At 33.4% G+C, this 19,998-nt stretch overlaps 1 pseudogene; it reads right to left on the bottom strand.

The window, feature by feature from the left end:
- Positions 1-2,042: 2,042 nt before the first annotated feature.
- The window catches only part of LOC149564199 (flavonol synthase/flavanone 3-hydroxylase-like), a 103,244-nt pseudogene continuing 85,288 nt past the window's right edge, over positions 2,043-19,998 (bottom strand).

The raw sequence follows: 19,998 nt of genomic DNA, 5'->3' as shown, positions 1-19,998 counted from the left end.
TTGACTCTTTGAGTTTGGTCATCAAGTCACCCCACCAAAGTGCCTCATCAAGGTCAGTCTTTAGGTCCGCTCATCAAGCTTGCTCACCAAGTCAACTTGCCATGTTGCGTCTCTAAGTGGCCTCGCTAAGTCGACTCGCTGACTTGCCCCACCAAGTTTCCACTTTAAGCCTACTCACCATGTTAGATCGCTAGGCTGGCTCCCCAAGTCAGCTCGCCAAGATGACAATTGAAGTACACTCACCAAGTCAACTCTCTAAGTTCGCTCACCAAGTTCGCCCCCTAGGCCAACTCTCCAGGTCAGCTCACCAAGTCACCCCCACCCAGTCACCTCAACGAGTTGACTCATTAAGTCAGCTCACCAAGTCTACTATTCAAGTACGCACGCCAGGTCAGCTCGCCAAGCCAGCCCACCAAGTCATGTCACCAAGCCGATTGTTTGAGTACACTCACAAAGTTGACTCTTTAAGTTCATTCATCAAGTCACCCCACCAAAGCACCTCATCAAGGTCAGTCTTGAATTCCACTCTGCAAGTCAGCTCACCAAGTCACCACACCAAGTTGACTCACCTCTTGCCTCACCAAGTGGACTCGCTAAGTTGGCTCACCAACTTTCCCCACGAAGTTGACTATTCAAGTATGCTCACCAAGTTGACTCTTTGAGTTCGGTCATCAAGTCACCCCACCAAAGTGCCTCATCAAGGTCAGTCTTTAGGTCCGCTCATCAAGCTTGCTCACCAAGTCAGCTCGCCATGTCGCGTCTCTAAGTGGCCTCACTAAGTCGGCTTGCCAACTTGCCCCACCAAGTTGCCACTTTAAGAACACTCACCATGTTAGATCACCAGGTCGGCTCCCCAAGTCAGCTCACCAAGTTGACTCTCTAAGTTCGCTCACCAAGTCCACCCCCTAGGCCAACTCTCCAGGTCAGCTCACCAAGTCACCCCCACTTGCCCCACCAACTCGCCACTTTAAGTCAACTCGCCATGTTAGCTCGCCAGGCCGACTCCCCTAGTCAGCTTGCCAAGCCAAAAATTCAAGTACGCTCACCAAGTGGACTCTTTATGTTCGCTTACCAATTCCACCCCCTAGGTCAGCTCACCAAGTCACCGCCACCCAGTGCTTATTGTGAACAAACCAATCTGGATCATAAGAGAAGTGATTAGAGATTATTATGAAAGGGTGTGACTGAAAAGAGATATAACTCACGTCATTTACAACATGACTAATCATTTCTAATGAAAGCTATAAAAAGGTAGTTCTATCATTCAACTTAGGATGATTGGAAGAACTTATTATATTTTGTATCTCAAAATGATCACTCTGTAAGAAAGCATATTGCCTTTGGTACCCATTCAATGCAGGCATATAAAGTCTACCATTAGAAACGACATCATCTTTGAGTATATTTATATTGTCATATCAGACAACTTATCACAATATTTAGAGCATAAATATAAAGTTATATCAGAGACGACCTGCATATTTGCAAATTCTTACTTGTATATTAGACACAATGAATAGTACAAGGTACTGAGAATGTCCTCAGTCATTGCATGTAATTTCCTATATATCAGAAATAGCTAATATATATCATCTTGATTGTTATGCAATCATAATTATTTTGATCTGAACCATACTGTATATGCATTTGGAATTAAGAATCATTCAAATATTACTTTAATACAAGAAACTGTTTCTATATTCATTGAATTGTGAAGAATTCAAGTAGTATCTTGTAAACAGAAACATAAGGAAACTACAACCACCAAATTATGTGACTGAGAAGTGAGTCTGCAGAGTTTGCAGTTGCTCATTTTACTATAGACAACATTTTCTTAAGAAGCTTTACCCCAGTCAGGAATTGATACTCCAATGACACATACTCACAACCACTAGTTTTCTGTCCACCAGGGTCCTTGCCAATATTCGAAGGTTGCATATGATGCATGAATACTACTAGGATTTTCTCCACAAAAAGAAATTCATGTTGTCATAAAAGCTATTGTTTAGTAACATCCTAGCAAATCTCATGCTTCTAAAAATCTAATGATGTCTGTATATGTCGGATCCCAATTGTGACAGTCGCAAATAACACATTACATATCTTCCTAGAATGTTCTTGATAGGAAGAGATCCCCTATTTTAAAATAAGACAAATCAGAGTCAATCCATTTAAAAGTCAGATGTACAAATATAGGTGGCACACAGTCTATTGGAAACTTAAGCTTCCACTCTACTTACCAAACATGAGAGTCACAGTTGTTGTTCTGGTTATCGCCCATCACAAAAACATAGCCATGAGGCACATGCTGCAAATGGATATAACATGAAATGTAGAGATTTTAGTTAACTTGTTTATTGATTGTGTAATCAATGAATAAGAAAAGGGTATGTGATGTGTGAAACCTCTATCTTTATGGAACACATTCACACAATCAGCAAGGTTGGATTTTTAATTCACACCAGGAATAAAGGCACCCACCAATAGAAAATAAGGAATATTGAGCCTTGAAATTGCAATTAATCTAAAAAAATTGAATAGAAACCAATTTTTTGGGAATTTTTTCATTTTGCACCGTTTCCCAGGCAAGACTTAATGCAAAAAGTTACTGAAAATATAAGTCCCCACCTTTAGGCGGCAGGGACTAATAAGTTATAACCAATACAAAGACACTATATAATTAAAATAACCAAAGAACACATCAAACATGAGGAGAAGAATTCAAAACTTTGGAAAAGTAGTTAAGTTTTCTATAGCTTATGTAGTAGAGGTTTCCATGTTTAAATAAGCTTCCTTCCAATATGTTGTTTATGATTTTACATTGTTAATCTGTTTCTCCATTTGCACTATTGCAATCTCCATTTTAATCATACTATAAATGATTTTGAGCAAATTTTTGGACTATTTTTGTAGATATTTTTATAATGAGAAAACCTCTTGCCATTCATCAAGAAGAGTCTAAGGCTCTAGCATTATTCACCAAAAATTCAAACCTTATATATATGCAACCCAAGGCTTCGATGTATTCCTGAGCAATGAATGCATACAAAGATCCCCAAATTCATACTTGCCCACCGTGGTCCCCTACATTATTAACTAAATATAAATTTTCCTCTAAAAAAAAAAATTTAAGTTATATGTTTTACAGAATCTGAGCTTACATTCAAAATTTTTGAAACGTGTAAAAGTTGTTTCTATCAGTACATGACTTGATCATACATAGAATCTATGCAATTTAACAAAGACAACAACCCATGCTATTTTCTTCATTTTGCAATGTGTCTCACTCAAATAATAGACTGAATATAATTCTCAAAATTTAAAATCAAATTCACATCAATGAATGTAAAAATATAAAACTGTTGAGTTGTGCTCCATCTCATTCTAAATCATAAAAGATTTCAAAATTAAATTTAGCATGGGGCTCAAATCAACCCTCAAAGGAAAGATCAACTAGGAAACTGAAAAAATGAAGAACATTCTCTTGTATATAGCACTATCCAGCTACTAGGATTGCATAGAGTCCTGTTCATGCATAGTTTGAAATTTCAAAATTCTCTTCACCTAGCTTGTTGCTAATCTAGAAAATATCCAAAGACAAGCTATGTGAACATCTTTAAACATCCAAACAATTTTTTCCTAGAAAGAGTCAAATAAGTAAATTTGGCTCAAATGGCATACAACATATAAATTTAAGAAAATAAAAATGCATGGAAAAAATATGTAGACATTGAGAATGAATATCATACATATGGCACTAAAAGAAAAAGAGTAAGTATCTTCATATTTATCAAACAAATACCTGCTTTTGCAGTCTGCGCATTCTCTATTTTCAGGTAGCTTTAAAAGTCCTTCAAGTATGTGCAGCATGCCAATAATAATGAATGTAAACTCCACAGAAGCTCAATCAGATAGAATAACTAACCACTGTCTTTACAACAAGTTATCAAGACTAACCAAAGTTAAGACTAAAAGAAATCTCTAATTCATTTTTTTTCATTACATTCAAAGCAATTGTTGATGAATTTACCATTTTACTTCAGAAAAACTCAAAATCTAGAAAAGCATTAAATTTTCAGTCAGTAGTTATCATGATTAATTCTTCCATAGAAGTTAGCTACTCGGCTGAATTTTAAAAAGAAGTTCCCCGAAACTGCCTTTTTTTCTAGGAAAATAAGTTCTGCATTTACACTTAAGTAAAATTAGTAATAGAAAAAGGCAATCAATAAAAAATTATAATGCAAAAAAGGGTTGATAGCCTATGCACAAGCTTCACCCTATAGCATCTTTAACCCATTGTTTTTTCAAAATAAAAAGATTATATTGAGCCCTCATTTTCATAAATATATCTGTTTATATAACCTAAATTGAAAAAACCTAAAAGATATGTGACCACCCTCCACCATAAGAAACTTGTATATTTTGGGCAACTTCCAACACCATCACAACAGACAAACTTAATAAAAAGATACACAGGTCAGGAAGACAAAAGACTATGCTGGACAGTAACATGTAGACTATCAAATCTTCTGCTTTTCTGCCCAAATGGCCATGGCCCAAGCTGTTGTTATTCTATAGATGATGTTCCACTACAAAAAAATTAACTCTTTATGTCATTGTTGTTTCCTTCCATCTGCTCCCCTTCTTACATCAATAGGCATCCAGCCCTGTTTCAATCCTTTAGTTGTATTTCCTAGTATGTTTACCATTCGAAAATGGATTCCTTTAGCTATTTTTTACTTTGAGCTTGTGATGCACAGAGCTCAAACACTTGCACCTTTTTTGTAAATCCAAATTTAAATCTTGACCACTAGTTAGGCTTTCCAAGCTGCCACTACAGACCACCAATCCAAAAATGTGCTATCGCAACAGCCAAATACAGAATGAATGCTCAGTGCAGACCCACCAACCCAAGGAATCATTTGACCACATATGAGAAAAGAGGGGCCAACTACCAGATCAAAAATGTCCCAATTACATCATTCCTGTGCACCCAATAGGAACAGTTTGCCCTACCCATATGGGTGTTGGCTCAAATTACCCAGAACACCTTGCATATTATTATCCTCCTCTTCCCCACAAAACATGGTATGTACTTTTAAGTTTTACATCATCCTACATCTACTTCGAAGTGTCAAAGTTCCAAAGCTTATGTGTGTTCTATACCTACTCTACATATTTAGTTACCCATACTAGTAACTCCCCTCATATTCCTTAAATCTACCTTGCCCCACATTCAAAATTCAACATTTCTATCTAAATCATAGTCTGTGACTCTAGGCAATGTAAAAAGATTGTCTTTCTATTTTTGGTGTTTATGCCTTTCTTGCCAAAAAATGTACTTCTCTCTATCACAACATGATTATTGAATGAAAACAATGTGTAAACATGTATTACTGTTGACCATGAGATACATCACTCTGTTAAATTAAATAGACATTCCACATTTCCTACCCTTTTTTTTGTCATTCTTAGGAAATGCTACATTACTTGAGAGAGCCCAATGTCCAAATATTCTAAGAAATGTTTCACATCTTGATGCAACAAACCCAAAGCCAGACTAGAGTTGAGCTCCTCGAAGATTATAAGCAGCTGCAGTTGTCGTGAATAGAGTTAATACTTATAGTTCTATCCTTTGGGAGGATGTTGATATCTTAGGGAGAGTTAGGGCCAAAATGATTTTGAGATTCTATGAACTTCGACTAGTGAAAAAGGTTCAAAAGAGAACTATTTGTGGTTACAAAGCTAGAAGAAATGTTTCTTGATGTAAGATATATAAATGTATATTCAAACATTCTCCACAATGTTGTTCCCACTAGCTTGATGATTTGAACTATCCTTAAAGAATAATTTCCAGATCCGTGTGCAACCTAAAAAATAAACATAGATAGAAAGGATGGAACTCTTAAACAATAGAAAGGAATAAAGTACATTCCCTTAGTTAGCAGCAATCAACAAATTAGTGGAACAATATAATGATTAATGAAGTACATAGTTCCTGACTTTTTTTGGCAACATTACTATGCCTTATTTGTCAATTAACTCAAGAGATGCATTCAGTGCAACACTCAAAAATGAATAACAACTGTATACAACCAGCACTAAAAGTATTCCAGATTGTATTACACAGAAACAAATCTCTCCAACATACTATCTCAGTATAAAAGGAGTCTCCACATAAGCATCTGAAGACTCATAAGCATAAATATAGATGCTTGAAATGCTTTCCATCTTAAGACATGAACATCACAAATAAAAGCCATAATTCTTATCCAATCAAACCTCACAAACACCTTTCATAATAGATCCAAACAAAACATATGGGCACCAATCATACTATTAATGTACTTGAAAAACAAACAAATGTTGGCTTACACTTCAACATGATGGTCAAGGAAATAAAGTAGCTAGAAACTCAGCTTAAAAGAAGATAGCATACCTTCTTTCTGAAATAAAAGAGTATGAACATTTTATTTGAAGAGTCCTATGGCAGAAATAAAGAGTCAAAAAAGAAAATGTCAACAAACTTTGAAGATAGCAAAACTCAAATAAAGAAAAACTCTAGAAGATAAGCACTTTAGCAAAGTCAACCTTAGAGACAATGTTGAAACCAAGACAATTGACAGACTTAACAAATTTATTTGGATCGGCACCACCATTATCTGGATCAAACTTGCTCTTCACCTTTGCTTCTAGAAGCCAACCTCTGCTAAATAAGACAATGAACAGGGACACATAATAATTCTTGATACCAGAAGATTATTTCTTGACAATGCAAAAAGAAAGTCTTGCTTGCTTTAAAACTTAAAAGAGTAAAAGTACTGGTGAAAATAAATGACTAGGTATCTTTTAACGATCTCATACTATTAAACAAATACATGTATAATATTCACTCCATTATTAGAACTATCCAAAAAAATAATGTGCTATTGTCACTTATTATCATTGCACGTAATTCTGTTGTATCAGAATAAAAAAGAAAAAACTTGAGGAAATTACTGTCATGGATTCAAAATTACTAAGATTCTATAACAGCAAAAGTACAGATTGATTGAAGAGATTTCATGGTGCTGGGTCTATTTCATAGCTATTTGGCTACAAACAAATCAGTAAAAAAATCCAGTATTTTCTATTTGTACTTCATTATGCTTATGAATCTGTATTTATGCTTATCCACATAAGCATTTCAAGCATCTAAATTTATGCTTATGAGTCCACACTATTTTTTTCTATGTAATGGTTGGTAACGGTTTCTTGATGTTTTGTGTGCACGTTATGATTATTCTGTATGTGGAAAATTTGAAAAAGGTATTTCCTATGTGGTTGAGTGGGTTGTCACATCTCAATGTCATTGACTATATTTTTGCTATTAATATGAATTGGTTACTTGACAAAAGATAACCATATTTATTAGTTTAAGTATTGATGCAACAAAAATGAAGCAATACATTCAAAACAATTAGTGGGAATGAATTGATGAGGTGAAGTGGTACAATTAGATGATTTGATATCAAGTTTGAAATCTAAAAAATTTAATATTTTTAACTTCCAAAGTTGAATTTTAAAGAGAAAGCCTTCTAGTAAACATGAACTTGAATGGTGATTGCTTGGTCTTGAATGAAACATTGTTAAAGCTCTTTGTAATGGTACATTTGGGATTCTTCAATTGTTTTAACTTTTAAACTTCATAAAAAAAATAGATAATTTTGGGTTCCTTACATCTTGGAAAACAATTTCAAATCATCAAAATTGGAGATAGCATCAAGTGCTAAGAGCTTGTCGTGAGCAGGCTAAGGTGATGCAAGAATTCCAAAGGAAGACGACACAAATGGATATGATGGTAATTTTTGTGATTATTTATTTCTAATAGTAGCAATAGTATATCATGGCATCATATTTCATTATTACCATTTTCTCATTTATTAGGTTTGTCTTGATGCTTTCTTAATGCTTTCATTTGTGACTATGTCATTTATGATTTCTAAAATGGAAGAAATGTATAGTTCATAACATTCATCACAATTCTCCATTGATTTGTTTATTGTTTTTCCTAACGAGTCATCATTTTCAGAGAATCTGTCTACTTCTCACATTTAGTACATTAGCAGCAAATCTATATATTGCTAATTATGATTTACCTCATTGTGAAGTCCATTTAATGGCGGCAATCATTGTGATTTGAGAGACAAAGAAGCCAAATATTCAAAAAATGACAAGCAAAAATGAAAAAATCTCTACATTTTTAAGACTAGAAGATCTTCATGGATGGGGAGAAAAAATTTCACCATTTAGGATGTGGTAAATGTAGGGAAAAATCAAACTCTTACCATGCTAGGATTCAAATTAAACAAATTGAAATAAAATGTGAAGGAACTTACCTCAAAAGTCTTCAAAGATTGTATGCGTTGGGGGAAAAGGTAGACTACAAACCCTAGGAAGGTTTTCTAGAATCGGAAGTATTGAAGTGTTCTATGTAAAGGCATAGGGAGGTAATAAGGGTGGAACTTTTATGGCTTGCAAAACTGAGGCAGATATAATAGCCTATGTATTGGGGGGTGTCAAGAGGGTGGGCACTCTAATGGGCCTGTAATTTGTGGGTGGGGAGAATCCAAACGTGATCTTATTTGGGCCGCTATGCGTGCCTCCACAGGCATAGGGTGAATGTGATTGATATGGGACAATTTTTCTTCTGCTTCTTCTATTGATTCCTCTGGATTTGTTGTTGGTGATATTTGATCTTGGATTGGAGTATGATCTATAGGTTTCCACTCCATTTCTTGTTGTGTGTTTGGTCTTGGTATAACTATAATTCTCCCTGTGCATGCATCACAACCACACATTGGGGAATAACCGATTGAAAAGATGAGCTTCAGTTGGCAGGTCCTTGCCCTACCATAAAATTATAGGCGTTGATTCAAGCCTGCTGCCCTTGCTTCACTCCTTCTGGTCATTCCTTTGCCTTTATTCTATTGTTCTCTTTCTTTCGTTTCAATTATAGATAGTTGTGCGTGGAAACCTCGTGCATGGCAGCGGGAAAACTACCCAATATTGCCCATGTGACGTATAGATATTCACTGGGCAAAGCTTCATTTTGTTTAGCTCCAGTGCCACAAATTAAAACTTAAACCATTAACCATCCTCCCGCTCCTTCACGCACTCGGTCAAATGAATTTTCATTTTAAAGTGAAAGTCTGTGTTGGTCAAAATTTTGACCAACACAGGTTAGATTTGAATTTTCACTTTAAAGTGAAAGTCAGTCTTGGTCAAAATTTCAACCAACACGGGTTAGATTTTTGAAAAAGAAAAAGAAATTCTTCTACAATCCGACCAATCTAAACTTTTTTAATTGATGGTCGAAAATTTTGGTCAAAAAATGAGGTCAAATGTAGTAGTGTAGACAACTAGGTTAACATATAAAACTCGTATAGGGTGCCTAACAGTCAGAGAGAAGGGGAGAAAATTTGGGTGAATGGTAATATCTATGCATGTCCATGTGTGGTGATGACAAGGGGGGGTGGGGTACTATTATATGAAATGCAAGGTTAAGGTTGAGGTGTTGTTGTGTATGGGTTTGGGTGGCAAGAAAGGTCAAATCAAAGCGAGAACTATATATAGAGTGAGGGTTTGGAATTTGTTCCAATGATCTATATGTAATGTGCCCATAATAATGACATATATATTTAGTAATTTAGGTAACACAACCCATCCCCCTCCATATTCTATTGAGTACAAAAATTGTCTCCTTGACATTAACACCATAAGTGGCCTTGAGTATTGTGCATATCCTTTCCTAGCTATCTAAGCCTCATCTTGATTAAGGACGTAATCTAGGGAATGACTAATATCTTTCCATTTATATATTAACTATATTTATGGATGTGACCATAACATGGTGGAAAATCACTAGGATATGTTACATTAGTACAAATCATACACAATATTTCAAAAAGAATTCAATATTTTGACACTAGTTATACATTGTAATATAGGATTTTATGGCCTAATGTAGAGAATAATACTCTTAGGCTCATAACTATATCAAAATCCATTTCTAGAGAAGAATATTATATAAAATTTAGGTATATAAATAGATTTTATCTAGTTAATTATCTTCATGTCTATAGAGCATAGTACTCAATTGAATTCTCTTTCCCCAAAATAGTTTACCTCCTGATTTTTTGACCTATCAGCTTTCTGATTTTTGCATAACACCCCAATACTCATCCTTTCAAAACCAAATTTTTTCACATTAATAAAATTGATCATCCTACTTACATAATCTCTCTTTTCAATTACGATCCTAGAGTTGACTAAAATATAGTTTGGATGCATTGGTAGGATGTTGCAAAAAAAATCTACACATCAATTATATAATGATGTTCTTGTAAGAAGATATATAAGAAAAGAGATCTAGAATGTAGAAACATTAGAAAATCAATTGAAAATTAAATTAGTAAATGATATTGTAGTTCTAACACCTACAAGTAGTTCCTTACAAAAAATAGCCACTTATACTAAATAAACAAACCAAAAAAATTAAAATTTATCATAGTATAGGAGATGAGTTAATAGCCAAGCTAAATTAGTTGAAAACAAGGGATAAGGGAACTAAATCCTTTATCAATTATTGTATGCATAAACATTTTAAAGAGAAATTAGTCTCTATTAATTATCAAGTGGGGAAGAACCATGACAATGTCCATTGCATATTACGTAAAAAATTCCAACACCACATACATATATTTATTGAACTATATAAATGATACATATTTGAAGATATAATTATGGACATTGTAGACACTTAAATACTAAATATGATTTGATTATGAAACTTAGGTTACATGCTTGATGTAATCAAGCTCGAGAAGTTTTATTTCTTCATTTTATAGTATGACTGACTATATAAGACATGATATACATAGTTCACCTATAGAATTGTTCACAGGAAATATTTTTATATGAAGTTTATAAGAAATATTTAGTAAATGGATAAATCTTAATCCTTCTAGTAAATAGAAGAACATAAGCATTTCTTTAAAAAAAATTCAAAGTCTTATAATAGAGATCAACTAGTCTTCTTCCAATCTCCTACAAAATTCTATTAAAATATAACTTAGAAAAATATAAACATAAAACTAAAAAAATTTGTCACTTAAGGACTAGATATTAGTTTTTTATATTTATCATTACCACAAAAAATGTTTTTACCCTTATAGAACTATAACTTGAGGGATTAAAGTTTTTCAAAGTAAAGTGCACCAAGATATGTGCGGAAGGGGAGGCATGAATTAGTTATTAGATTAAAACAACTCTCAATATCCTTATTATACCCAAAACATGTCAACAATAGATGCAAAAAAAATACACATATTACCATACATAATAACACCATATTTTATTCACTAGGGAAACCCTTGATCAAAGGAAAAACCTCGGTGGAAAAATGATGTACTAATAAGTAAGTTCTTTGTAAGAGGATTGACCCTATTAGGATTGAATAATATACATTCAATACATATTAGTCCCTATTAGGATACTTTGAATCCCTATTTGGAGATTCCAACCCTGTTAGGAGTTGTGCCAACCCTTTTAGGAGGTTTGGAAGACAAAAGGACCCATTGTTCAAACAACTTCAGCGAAAAGGCCATTGAACTAATTGCTTAACTAGCCTTAGTACTATCCTTATCAAAATAATACCAGTAAACAACCATCAATAATTTTTTTACCAAATATAGTCTCTTTCTCACCTCACTATGCATCAAATGCACTAAACACTTCTCTAATCAAAAGATATTCAATATCACGTTCACTAGATCTCACATACAAGTTTGAATACTCGCATTACACATAATTCATTCATAACCACACTCTACCACAAGGAAATAATATTTCCTTTATACCAAGTCCTATAATAAGTTATTGAGTCATCCTTGGGGGTTTCTCAATTTACAATAATATATTACCACCTTAAGATATTACATTTATATGTTACATTACAAGATTACATCCTTTCACAATTACAACCAAACTATCAACTCACAATCTTCACAACTCTTCATACATGTAACCTCTAAATTTTTTTAGTTAACCACATCATCTTAAACTTTTCTTCTACCTCTATACAATCTCTCTTAACCTAATTCTATCTCTATAAGGAGAATTAATAAAAACATCAATAGCTACAACAAAGGAATTTTGTCTAAACATTGTCTTCAATAAATCTTGAATAATTGTCAACTGTCTACATATTTTTGGATGTTCTCTTAATTACATCATTAGGAAACTCTATAGAACATCTAGCCAAATGAGCATAGACTCATCTTCAATTCTTGAACTCCAAGACCTTAATCACTATCTGCGACTTTGTCAATCTCACAAAATAACATGTATGTTGAGAGCAATGACAAACACTACCATGAATGCAACATTTCACAACCATATCATTTATTCAAAAATTATAGGATACTCTCCTATTGAATACTATCGACATGCATTCTAGCAGAAAGAGAAAAATTAAATTAAAAATAGAAGAGAATTACAAACTATCTAAAAAGGAAGCATTAGATAGAAACCACAATTAGGTTTATCGAACAACCCACATATAGCCATCTAAAATACCTATTACATATAAAATAATTATTAAAAAAGTCCCTACTCCTAATCCAAGGAACACTTATAAAATGAATACCTTTAGATATGTTCATCGTAGACATAGAGTGCAAACCATAAATCTAATAGAAAAATAAATAGTTTTTGACAACACTGCAAAGTTAAAAAGTATTAAGAACCATAGCCAACAAAAAGTAATCCTTATGAGGGTACTTAATATCAAGGAATTATTGATACAACATATGTCTTGAGTCCTCCAAAAGGAACACAAATTATTCCTTGTATTTTTCATAATCCTCTCCATCATTGCCAATGATCTTTTACAACAATAAGCCTAGGGAAATGCAAATTATTTTCATAACATTAAGGCCAAGCTTGGAAATACTTCCAATATTCCATTCCAGTTCTAAAATTTTTATTTTTAGGTCCTCCACCTCACTCTTTAGATTAGATAAATTTTCAATAGTAGTTACCAACCAACACAAGCTAGGTTCCAATAATATTGGTATTATCTTTTTGAAACATCATCTCCACAATTAGCTAAATGGGTTCTCACTTTGCACTATCAAAGATATGGGTGGAACAATTAATATTGGACATATTAAAATTAGCAAGGGTGTAGGCCTCAACTTTACCTCCTTCCATCATCTTTCTATTAACACCCTTCTTCTTGGTTTTTTACCCCCTCCTCAATATTATCCTTCTCCAAATCATAATCGACAAGTAGTTGTTTCCCTTTCTGAGCTATCCTAGTAGCTGAGGTGTTAGAAAGTAATTTTTTATAAAAATATTTCCCCTCCATTTAGATGGATTTGGAACAAGCAATTTTTGGTTTTGGTATACATGCTAATATTTTAGGTACTTACCCATATTGAACCGCAACTCAAGGGTGTAAAATCATGTATTCAAATAAATCCCAGTTCTAAAAAACTTAACACAACTTAAAATATTAGCAAGTAAAGTGATATGCCTTGGCACATAAAGTGATATGCCTTGGCACATAACCTAAGATTAAAGACAAAATAAAATAAAAAACTATTTTGGGAAACCTTGAAAGGATTAAAAAATGACAAAAATTGGAGCCAATTAGGAGTTAAACACTACGAGGGGGTTTGATGTTGTAGCTAGATTTGTACTATTGGAATTCTTTAGAAAAACTTAGATGGGGGGGGGGGGGGGGGGGGGGATGAATTAGTTAGTCAAGCTCCATGATGCAGGGAGGTTGGGAGTAACTAAGGCCAATTGGCACACTCAACTACCCAAACTACCATGCAAGAGTTAAAAAAATAGAAGAAAACACAAAATAGAATAGCACAATAGAGAGAGAGAACAATATTCTTTATTGATTCATGTAGATATCATCATACATGCCCAACTATAAGGCCTTCTTGGTTACGACCATATACAAAATACATTCAAATACAAGATCCAGCTTCAAGTTTAGATTTCCATTCTCCTTTTGTCATCCTCTATCAAAATTATCTACCATTTTCCTTAAGACTCTGCCCAAGACACCTACTTATGCTAATCTAAGCCACAAGTCAGCCCATAATGCTAAAAACTAAAATTAAATACTTGAAGAGCCACAAGTCAGCCTCAAACAAAAATCAAATGTCCAAAAATCAATATCCAAGAAAAATCATGATATCTCATAGGTTAATTGAATTAGAACTTTTACTTTGAAATAATGGTATTACTTTAGGTCCTCTACACTCCCTTAAAGGTTCAAAGACTGATTCACCAAGGATAAGTGCACATCCATCCCAAAAGTTAAGCACAAAAACCTGTCATGTAAAACTGCCAGAAATAGATACTCTAGGAGAATTTTTGTATCTCCCAACTTATAAGGAATTAGGATTTTCACCTTTGAGAAAAGGGAGTACTCTAGATCCTCTTAAATTTCTAAATTTTCAGCCTCTAAGTAATTGTGTAAAATTAGTTACACGGCCTGAAATAGGCACCTAGAAACCAAAAAAATATTGTTCTAGCAACAAGGTAAAAAATTGAAAACATGTAGGATAGTAGTGCAACCCAGGATGCTCCTGCATTAGACAACTAGGGTTGGAAGAAATGATTCTCCTAAATCATCGATATGTCACAACCTAAGTTGAATCAAAAGAAGATTGATAAATCTATGAAGCATCTTCCATAGGTCTGTTCTTCCACTTCACCAAATATTCATAATAATCTTTTCCCCTTGTGCTCTTACCAATTCTATGATCCAATATCTATTCACCTTCTTCAATATACTTCTTAGGATAATCCTCTAATACAATAACTTCATCATTTGACTCATGATACTTTTATAATTTAGTAACATTGAATATAGAAGATATATCCATGTCATCAAGTAACTCAATTTCATAAGCATTTCCACTATCAAACTTCTTCAAGATCTTACAAGGTCCAAACTTCTTCATCTTTAGCTTACTAAATATTCCAATGGGAAATATTCCTTTTTTTAGATGAACCATCACCTCATCACCAACTTAAAAATCATGATGTCTCCTAGACTGATCAGTGTTCTCCTTATACTTCTGATTACTTTTTTCTATCCTCAACTTCACTTTGTGCAAAGACTCCACAAAATTAGAAAATTCTTCTCCTATAGCACTTCTCTTTTCTTTACTAGAAATATCTCTCAAATCTAATATACCTCTAAGATTCACTCTAGTAATAATCTAAAAAGGTATCTCCCTTGTACTCTTATTCACAAAATTATTATATTCAAATTCAGCTTGTGCCAATACCATCTCCCAATTACTTGGCTTATTCCCAACTAACATCTCAACAAATTACCCGAGATTCTATTCACAACCTTTATCTATCCATCTATCTCTAGATGGAATGTGGAACTAAACTTCAACTTAGTACCCATCCTCTTCCACAAATTCTTCCAAAATAAACCAACAAACTTACTATCTCTATCAGAAATAATGTTTCTTGGTAATCCATGCAATCTCACAATCTCTTTAAAGAAAATTTTGGCAACATGCTCAACATCCGATGTCTTCTTATATGGTATGAAATGAACCATCTTAAAAAATCTGTCCACTACAAAAAATATGGAATTATACTCCTTCTTTGTCTTAGGTAATCCAAGAACAAAATCCATATTGATGTCACTCCAAGGTTTCTCAAGAATAGTAATAGGTGTATAAAAAATAGCATTTTGACTCACTCCTTTTGCAACTTGAAAAAATCCACAAATCTTTACAAATATATGATCCTTATACATTTGTGGCCAATAATACTTCTTTTTCAGCAAACTCAATGTCTTATCAATTCCAAAATGTCCAACCAATCCACCGCTATGCTTTTCCTTAACTATATTCAACCTCATAGAACCTCTAGGAATACACATCTAAATACCTTTGAACAAAATACCCTCTTGAATGAAATACTCATCATACTTACTCATGTGATCTTTCAGATTTGGTGCTTTACACTCTCTCCACACCTCAAAAAAATTGGTATCAACATCATACAACTCTTTCATTTCATCAAAACCAAGAACTTCAACCCTCATTTTATTCAAAAAAGAATGTCTTCTACTCAAAATATCAAAAACTCTGTTAGTAACTCCACTCTTGTTCTTAATGACAAATGTAAAACTTTGTAAGTACTCAACCCACTTCATATGTCTCTGATTCAATCTTTGTTAATTTCCCAAGTATCGTAAAGCTTTATGATTAGTATACAACACAAACTCCTTACAAATCAAATAATGTCTCCACTTCTTCAATGGTTGAACAATAGCATAAAACTCTTTATCATACACTAAATAATTCCTTTTAACATCATTCAACTTTTAACTAAAGAAAGCAACAAGTTTACCTTCTTGACTTATTATAGCTCCTATTGCATTACCACTTGCATCACATTCAACTTGAAATACTTTATTGAAATGAAGCAAAGCCAATACAAGTAACTCAAAAACCTTTTGTTTCAAAGTCTCAAAACTCTTATTAGCTCCATGTGTCCACTTGAATTAATTTTTATCTCCTCTAATTGTTTCAATAATAACATTACAAACAACACTAAAATTCTTTGTAAACTTTTTGTAAAAATCTAGCCAAACCATGAAATGATCTTACCTCACCCAAATTATCATGTGTAGGCCATTCCAAAATTGCTTTGACCTTCTCAAGATCCATCTTCAATTCATCAGCTGAAACCACAAATCCCAAATACACAATCTCCTCTTACATAAAAGAACACTTTTTTAGATTAATCAGCAACTTTTCCTCTTTCAACCTTTGCAATACTTGTCTAATATGCTCAAGATGTTCTTCCTTGGTCTTATTGAATATTAGAATGTCATCCAAATAAAAAATCATGAAATTACCCAAGTATCCTTTCAGAATTTCATTCATCAACCTCATGAAAGTACTAGGTGCATTAGTCAAACTGAAAGGCATAACCAACCATTCATACAAACCATATTTTATCTTGAAAGTAGTCTTCCATTCATCACCTTCTCTAATTCTTATATGATGATAGTCATTATTCAAATTAATCTTGGTAAAATAATTTTTTGCACTCAAAAAATCCATTATGTCATCCATCCTTGGCATAGGGAACCTATATTTCACTATGATTTTGTTAATAGCTTTGGAATTAGTACACATTCTCCATTCTCCATTCTTTTTAGGTTCTAATACAATAGGTACAACACATTGACTCAAACTTTCTTTGATCAAACCTTTCTACAACAACTCATGCACTTGTCTATTAAGTTCTTCATTCTTTGTAGGTGTCAAGCTATATGGTGCTTTGTTTGGAAAGCTAGCTCTAGGAATCAAATCCATACAATGACTTATAATTTTTACTGGAGGTAAACCATCAGGAATATCTTCAACAACAATGTCTTTATACTCATTTAGTAATTCTATAATTTCTTCTGGTACTTGGCTTCCACTATCTGTTGTCACTCAGTCATTACTAACTTCTATTTCTCAGTCATTACTACCAACACTCAGTCCTATATGAACTATAGCAAAACAAACTTGATTCTTCTTTACATCTTTTTCAAATTGTTTTCCATTAACCATGTAAACTCTTATTGTACTACAACTGACCTCATCTGGACTTTCAATCAAAGGCAACAATATTTGTTTCTTCCCATTTACCCAAATAGTATATTGATTCAATCTTCCATCATGTATACTATATCTATCATATTGCCAAGTTCTACCCAACAAAATATTACAACAATCCATGGGCATAATATCACACAAAACTTCATTAAAGTAATATCCAATTTTGAACTTCAAAATACATTGCTCACTTACCAATATCTTATTCTCATCTTTGATCCATGAAACATGATAAGGTTTGGGATGTTTCAACTTTTGCAACTACAACTTTGTAACCAACTCTTCTAAGGCCAAATTTGTAGAACTTTCATTAGCAATGACTACCTTGTAGCATTTTTTATGCATCTTACATCTAGTTTGAAAAGATTTCTTCTAAGAATAGGTTCCTCATCACTTCCCTTATTACATAAGGTTCTTCTCACCATTAGATTTTCTCTAGCCTTAGGTTCACATTGTGAGCTCTCAATGTCTCCTTGATTCACAATATTCATATTATTTTGCCCACTTTTAGGTGCTCTACATTAAAAAGTTCTATGTCCTTCTTTACCACATTTGAAGTAGTTACCACTGAAACCACCTCTAGGATAAGAGTTACCTCTTCCTTGGTATGAACTACCACCTTTACACTTGGCCTTGTATTTTTCATCATTATTCCATTAAAATTTTCCATTATCATGCATAGAACTATTAGATCTACCACCTTCTTCATAAGATCTACCTCTGCCTCTTTGGAATCTACCACCTCTACCTCTTTGTCTTTGTTCATGCTTTTTGGTCAAGATCTCCTCTTTCTAACTTCACAAAACTTATTTCATCTTGAATTCCATATCTCAATCCATTTATGTACCTTGTACTTTTCTCAACATCATCATCCACATATCCAAATTTGATATCCAATCTATAGAATTCCTTGGTATACTCTTTCAGAGTCATGTCCTTTTGTCTCAAATTTTGAATCTTTTTTTAACAAGCTAACTTGGCTATCAACAAGAAGTAATTTGTTCTTTACCTTATTCACCATCTTTAGCCAAGTTCTAATCTTCTCCATTCCTCTCCTTTGTTTATCAGTTTGTAAATGCTCCCACCATAGTGAAGCATGACCTTTCAACCTAGTAACTGCAATCTTCACCTTCCTATTATTAGGAGTTTTTTCATACTCAAAAAAATTCTCCATATTTGAGATCCAATCTAACACAACATTGGTATACAATTTTTGATCATAAGGAACAAATTCTATAGCAGGCTTTGAATGTGCCCTAGATAATACTCTCAACAATCTTTCCTCATCTTGATATTTTTCAAGTTTTGAATTATGATTTGGTGTGACTACTTCATCATCACTTACATCACTAAGATGTGCTCCTCTCCTTTGGTTTGTCTCTACAACATCTAATCTAGCTATAATTTTTCTCAATTGATCCACAAGAATGAATCTCAAGCTTTGATACCACCTGATGCATGGAGGTTGGGAGTAACTAAGGCTAATTGGTAGACTCAGCTACCCAAACCACCATGCAAGAGTTAACATAATAGAAGTAAACATAAAAGAGAATAGAAACATAGAGAGAGAAAATTATTCTTTATTGATTCATGAAAATATCATCATACATGCCCAACTGTAAAGCCTTCTAGGTTATGACAAAATACAAAATACTTTCAAATATAAGATCTAGCATCAAGTTTGTATTTTCATCCTCCTTCTATCATCCTCTATCAAAATTATCTACAATTATCCTTCAAGACTCTACTCAAGACCCCAACTTATACGAATCTAAGCCAAAAGTCAGCCTAGAATGCTAAAAACTAAAATTAAATACTTAAAGAGCCATAAGTCGGCCTCCACAACAAAAATTAAATATTTAGAAATTGATATCTGAGAAAAATTGTGATATCTCATAGCTCTGATTGAATTGGAACTTGTGCTTCAAACTAAGGGTAATAACCTAGGTTCCTCTACAACTTCTTAAATGTGAAAAGGCTGATTCAGCAAGGGTAAGTGTGCATCCATCCCAAAAGTTAAGCACAGAAACCTATCACACAAAACTGTAAGAAATTGATTCTCTAGAAGAATTTCCATATCTCCAAACTTATAAAGAATTAGGACCTTTTTTGTTGATATAAGGGAGTACTCTAGGTCCTATTCAATTCCTAAAATTTTCAGCCTCTAACTCCTTTTAAAAAATTATTTATGCAGCTTGCAACAAGCATCCAGAAACTAGAAAAACACAGTTCCAGTAGCAAGGTAAAAAATTGAAAACATGCAGGATGGCAGTGTAACCTAAGATGTTCT

The sequence above is a fragment of the Cupressus sempervirens genome, chromosome 4 (genome assembly GCF_028749045.1).
Source record: "Cupressus sempervirens isolate cs-2001-9-10 chromosome 4, ASM2874904v1, whole genome shotgun sequence".
Classification (NCBI taxonomy): Eukaryota; Viridiplantae; Streptophyta; class Pinopsida; order Cupressales; family Cupressaceae; genus Cupressus; species Cupressus sempervirens.
This window is presented reverse-complemented; position numbering and strand designations above follow the sequence as displayed.